The 5,400-nt window shown below is 50.2% G+C and overlaps 1 long non-coding RNA gene across 1 annotated transcript in view; it reads left to right on the top strand.

Moving 5' to 3' along the window:
• LOC108529049 (uncharacterized) overlaps positions 1-2,443 on the top strand; it is a 10,632-nt gene extending 8,189 nt beyond the window's left edge. Inside the window, exon 4 of the long non-coding RNA XR_001885386.1 lies at positions 1,899-2,443. This is a non-coding gene — a long non-coding RNA (uncharacterized LOC108529049). The remainder of the gene's footprint in view (positions 1-1,898) is intronic.
• The last annotated feature ends 2,957 nt before the right edge of the window (positions 2,444-5,400 follow it).

The following is a 5,400-nucleotide window of genomic DNA, read 5'->3' as shown; positions in this document are numbered from 1 at the left end:
AAAAAAAAAAAAAAAAAAAAAAAACAGTTGAATAACTACTCTATCCAAGGTGCTCCAAGAATGGCTTGCAATCTAATTGTGTTTTGTCTTCATTTCCCTTAGGATTCTTTTGTGCAACTGTTTCTGGGTATCCCTTTCTGTGTATTTAGGGAGAAAAGGCAAGTTTCTGGCACCTTAATAGGAACTGTTTTGTCAGCTGCTCATAATTAGAAAAGCTGAATCAAGTTGTCTTTTAGTCTTTCTGAATAGTTCAAGCTTCTAGAAACCAAGGTCTTATTCATTTTTGCATTTTAAATGTTGTTTGAATTACAACCAGAGACCTTATTTACCAATATCCAGTAAAAGTCGTATTTTAAGAGATACGTACATAATATGACTGACTTGCTTTCTAGCTGACTCTCATGAAAAAGTTAGCCATATACTTACATATATGAGTGCAGATATATGCATATCTCTGGCTGATGCCAAATGAAATCTCTTATCTACCTGCATGATACATAGTTTAATTTGGTATATCAAAACTAGTTGGGTCTTGCCTTCCAGAAAAGGAGATGGCATTGACACAAAGGTGGCATGAGTCAGAAAAAGATGAAAAATACTTATCAGTTTCTTCTTAGACCTTCATGTGCTTTTGCACTTCATACACAAAATATATTATGTCCTTGAAAATGGCCCTTTATGCCTCCTCCCCTCCTACCATCGTGTCAGTCTAATATATCAGAGCTTAAGCCAGATATAAGCCTCCTTTTGGACTGAGCTGGCTGGTAAATTAACTTATGCTAAACGACTGTCTGCCCATGACTGCCAACTCTATCATCCTTGTCTGTCTCCTTTTCCCTTTTCCAGACATTTCATTTCACTGTGGATGACATCTCATTTTATTCTCAATGCATTGCATCTCCTTGCAATGTATGAAAATTTTCAGTGAACAGAATACTCCACTGAACCTTCTGAAACTGACAAGGATATCTGTGTGCCCTAAACTAGTTCAATAATAAAACACTGCCTGACTTCCTTTACAGTTTACACTAGAAAAGCTGAGTTCATAAAAGAGACCATTTGTCTCACCTGCATTTGAATCCCCAAACTGAACTTAAACATTATAGACACACACTATGTCTATAATGTTTGACATTATGGACATGAAGGTCCTTAATGGGCTACCGGGCAAAAGCCATCTAGGAATCAGAAATCAACAGATATTTTCCGAGCACTTGTAGTGTGACCTTGGATGCTAGTTTCAAGATCACCTTAATGACAGTAGTGGCATTATGGCAGCGGCTGGGGAGGCACGGCCTAGGCTACGCACTCCACGGAGCCAGCGGGAGCTGGGAACAGGTAGGAGCTTCAGCCCCTTCCAAGTTAGAGGGACAGGAGACCCAACCTCCCGGGCGCACTGCAGCCGCCCAGCCACAGCTGCAGACCCGGGCATCCCTTCGCGCTCAGAGACCCGGAAGCCCACCTCCCCTCGCAGGATCGGAAGTGTCTGCTCCAACTGCCAGGCCTCTGCCTGCTCCCAGTGCCGCTCCAATTTCGAAGCAAAGTTGAGGCTGAACCTAGGCACTGTTGAGACCCAGCTGGGTGAGCACGGGCTCAGGCAGTGCTGACTCACCAGCCCCTGCCACCTCAGCCCCTCCGGACTTTGGGTACCGAGGAGCATGGGAGGGAGGCCAAGGGGTGGTGAGGGCAGCTTGGCACAGGCCTGCAGACCCACCTCGGCATGAACAGCCTGGGCACTGTGGGCTCGTGGACAGCAGATTAATGGCGGCAGGAGGCAGACAGGTTCCTGGGCAGAAAGGGGTGGGTCCGGGTGAAACCCCACTTAAGCCAGAAACGTCCTGAAGCCTGGGTGCTGGGCTGCCAGTTCCGCCGACGGAGAACTTATGGTGCTTTTCCAGGTCTGCCCATGGCTGCCCATGGACCAATCAGCACACACTTCCTCCCCTCTGAAGCGCCCTCCGCCCCACCCCTCCAAGCCAGACTCTGGCGGACTAACGAACAACCTGCCTGCGGTGGAGACATCCACTGGGACTTCCGTTCACTGGCGGCTGCAGAGGCAAGGAGATAACCTGCCTTCAGATAGGAGCTACTCCACTCGGGGACTTCTCTTCACTGGCGGCTGCAGAGGCAAGGAGATAACCTGCCTGCAGATAGGAGCTACTCACTCTGGGGCCCCTCACTCTGCATCTCCTCTTCGCTGAGGGCTGCAGAGAGGTTGGGATGACCTGCCTGCAGATAAGAGCCACCCACTCCAGGTCTCCTCTCTACTGAGAGCGGCAGAGACACTGGGGTGACCTGTCTGTGGATAGGAGCCACTTGGGTCTCCTCTACCCTGAGGGCTGCACAGATGTTGGGATGACCCGCCTGTAGGTAAGAGCCACCCACTCAGGGTCTCCTCTCTGCTGAGGGCTGCACAGATGTTGGGATGACCTGCCTGTGGATAAGAGCCACCCACTCNTACTCCACTGAACCTTCTGAAACTGACAAGGATATCTGTGTGCCCTAAACTAGTTCAATAATAAAACACTGCCTGACTTCCTTTACAGTTTACACTAGAAAAGCTGAGTTCATAAAAGAGACCATTTGTCTCACCTGCATTTGAATCCCCAAACTGAACTTAAACATTATAGACACACACTATGTCTATAATGTTTGACATTATGGACATGAAGGTCCTTAATGGGCTACCGGGCAAAAGCCATCTAGGAATCAGAAATCAACAGATATTTTCCGAGCACTTGTAGTGTGACCTTGGATGCTAGTTTCAAGATCACCTTAATGACAGTAGTGGCATTATGGCAGCGGCTGGGGAGGCACGGCCTAGGCTACGCACTCCACGGAGCCAGCGGGAGCTGGGAACAGGTAGGAGCTTCAGCCCCCTTCCAAGTTAGAGGGACAGGAGACCCAACCTCCCGGGCGCACTGCAGCCGCCCAGCCACAGCTGCAGACCCGGGCATCCCTTCGCGCTCAGAGACCCGGAAGCCCACCTCCCCTCGCAGGATCGGAAGTGTCTGCTCCAACTGCCAGGCCTCTGCCTGCTCCCAGTGCCGCTCCAATTTCGAAGCAAAGTTGAGGCTGAACCTAGGCACTGTTGAGACCCAGCTGGGTGAGCACGGGCTCAGGCAGTGCTGACTCACCAGCCCCTGCCACCTCAGCCCCCTCCGGACTTTGGGTACCGAGGAGCATGGGAGGGAGGCCAAGGGGTGGTGAGGGCAGCTTGGCACAGGCCTGCAGACCCACCTCGGCATGAACAGCCTGGGCACTGTGGGCTCGTGGACAGCAGATTAATGGCGGCAGGAGGCAGACAGGTTCCTGGGCAGAAAGGGGTGGGTCCGGGTGAAACCCCACTTAAGCCAGAAACGTCCTGAAGCCTGGGTGCTGGGCTGCCAGTTCCGCCGACGGAGAACTTATGGTGCTTTTTCCAGGTCTGCCCATGGCTGCCCATGGACCAATCAGCACACACTTCCTCCCCTCTGAAGCGCCCTCCGCCCCACCCCTCCAAGCCAGACTCTGGCGGACTAACGAACAACCTGCCTGCGGTGGAGACATCCACTGGGACTTCCGTTCACTGGCGGCTGCAGAGGCAAGGAGATAACCTGCCTTCAGATAGGAGCTACTCCACTCGGGGACTTCTCTTCACTGGCGGCTGCAGAGGCAAGGAGATAACCTGCCTGCAGATAGGAGCTACTCACTCTGGGGCCCCTCACTCTGCATCTCCTCTTCGCTGAGGGCTGCAGAGAGGTTGGGATGACCTGCCTGCAGATAAGAGCCACCCACTCCAGGTCTCCTCTCTACTGAGAGCGGCAGAGACACTGGGGTGACCTGTCTGTGGATAGGAGCCACTTGGGTCTCCTCTACCCTGAGGGCTGCACAGATGTTGGGATGACCCGCCTGTAGGTAAGAGCCACCCACTCAGGGTCTCCTCTCTGCTGAGGGCTGCACAGATGTTGGGATGACCTGCCTGTGGATAAGAGCCACCCACTCTGGGTCTCCTGTCCGCTGAGGGCTGCACAGATGTTGGAGTGACCTGCCTGTGGATAGGAGCCACCCACTCCAGGTCTCCTCTCCACTGAGAGCTGGACACTCATTGGGACAGCCTTTCTGTGGAAAGGAGCTACCCACTTTGAGTCTCCTGAGAACTGTTCTGCCACTCAATGAAGCTCTTCTCCACTTTGCTCACCCTCCAGGTGTCTGCCTACCTCATTCTTCTTGGATGTGGGACAAGAACTCAGGACCTGCTGAATGGCTGGTCTAAAAGAAATGTAACACAAACAGGGCTGAAACATGCATCCCCTGCTTGCCACATTGCAGGGGATGAGAAGGAGGGAGGAGATGGTCCCTTGTGAAGCCCAGACCCAGGGACTCCCTGAGCCAGGGCTGTGACACCCTCTTTGGGGTTCTGCAGTTCCTGGTGTCTTCAAGCTTCTGGGTGCCACCACATTCCCCTTGTCCAGAGGCAGGTGCCTGCAGTGGACTCTGGGCACCTTGGAGACTCTAGAAGAAGGCAGAGCAACCAGGGCTCAAGGCCCATCCATTCCCACCCAACCCCACTCTCAGCTAGAGCAGCTCTTCTTTTCCCTGAGTAGTTCATTTGCTGGAAGGCACTGGGAGGGATGGGGAAAGCAGTCTCAACAATAATAATGCATGCATGTACTCTATAAATACTGTCTGGGGATGATGGTGATATTATTGGGAATTCTAACCTAAATATGAGAAAGGGAAACAACAGCTTCCTAATTTCCGAATGCATTATGTTTCACTGGGGAGAATGGTTCTATCAGGTGTATCAGGCAGAAGTAACATGATATCCTGTGAGAGAAAGATCTGAAACTTTTAAGATTGATTTATATTTAAATCCCAACCCTCTAACTGGTGAGCTGTGTGAACCTCAGTTTTGTCATTTGTAATAATGGAACTCATGAACCTCCTTTATGGGATTATTGTGAAGAACCACTTTGTTTTTTTGTTTTACAGCTGGATTCTCAATGCCTAGAATAGTACCAGGAGGTGGTAGGTGCTCAATAAATATTTGTTGAATTAATAAATGAAATGACAATCATGAAACTGTCAAACCCAGCATCTGGCTCATCGAAGATGCTTCATTTTCTTCCTGGGTAGATGACTCAATTGGATGGAGTCAGAGATGTTTTCAGGGAGGGAGTAGAGTGAACTAGTAATAATAGCTAACTCTATGTACCAGATACTGTTCTACAGGCTTTCCACATATTAACTTCTTTAATCCTCAATTCCTAGAGTCTTCACCAACCTGAGAAAGTTTCCTAAACTTTGCCCTTAGGGAAGTTAGTTAACCTATCTCTGCTTCGTTTTGCATATTTAAAAATGGAAATAATAACAGTACTCACTATGGACCTCATAGATTTGTTGTGAGAATGAAATTGG

This window comes from Rhinopithecus bieti, unplaced genomic scaffold (genome assembly GCF_001698545.2).
Source record: "Rhinopithecus bieti isolate Rb0 unplaced genomic scaffold, ASM169854v2 scaffold_3878, whole genome shotgun sequence".
Lineage (NCBI taxonomy): Eukaryota > Metazoa > Chordata > Mammalia > Primates > Cercopithecidae > Rhinopithecus > Rhinopithecus bieti.
This window is presented reverse-complemented; position numbering and strand designations above follow the sequence as displayed.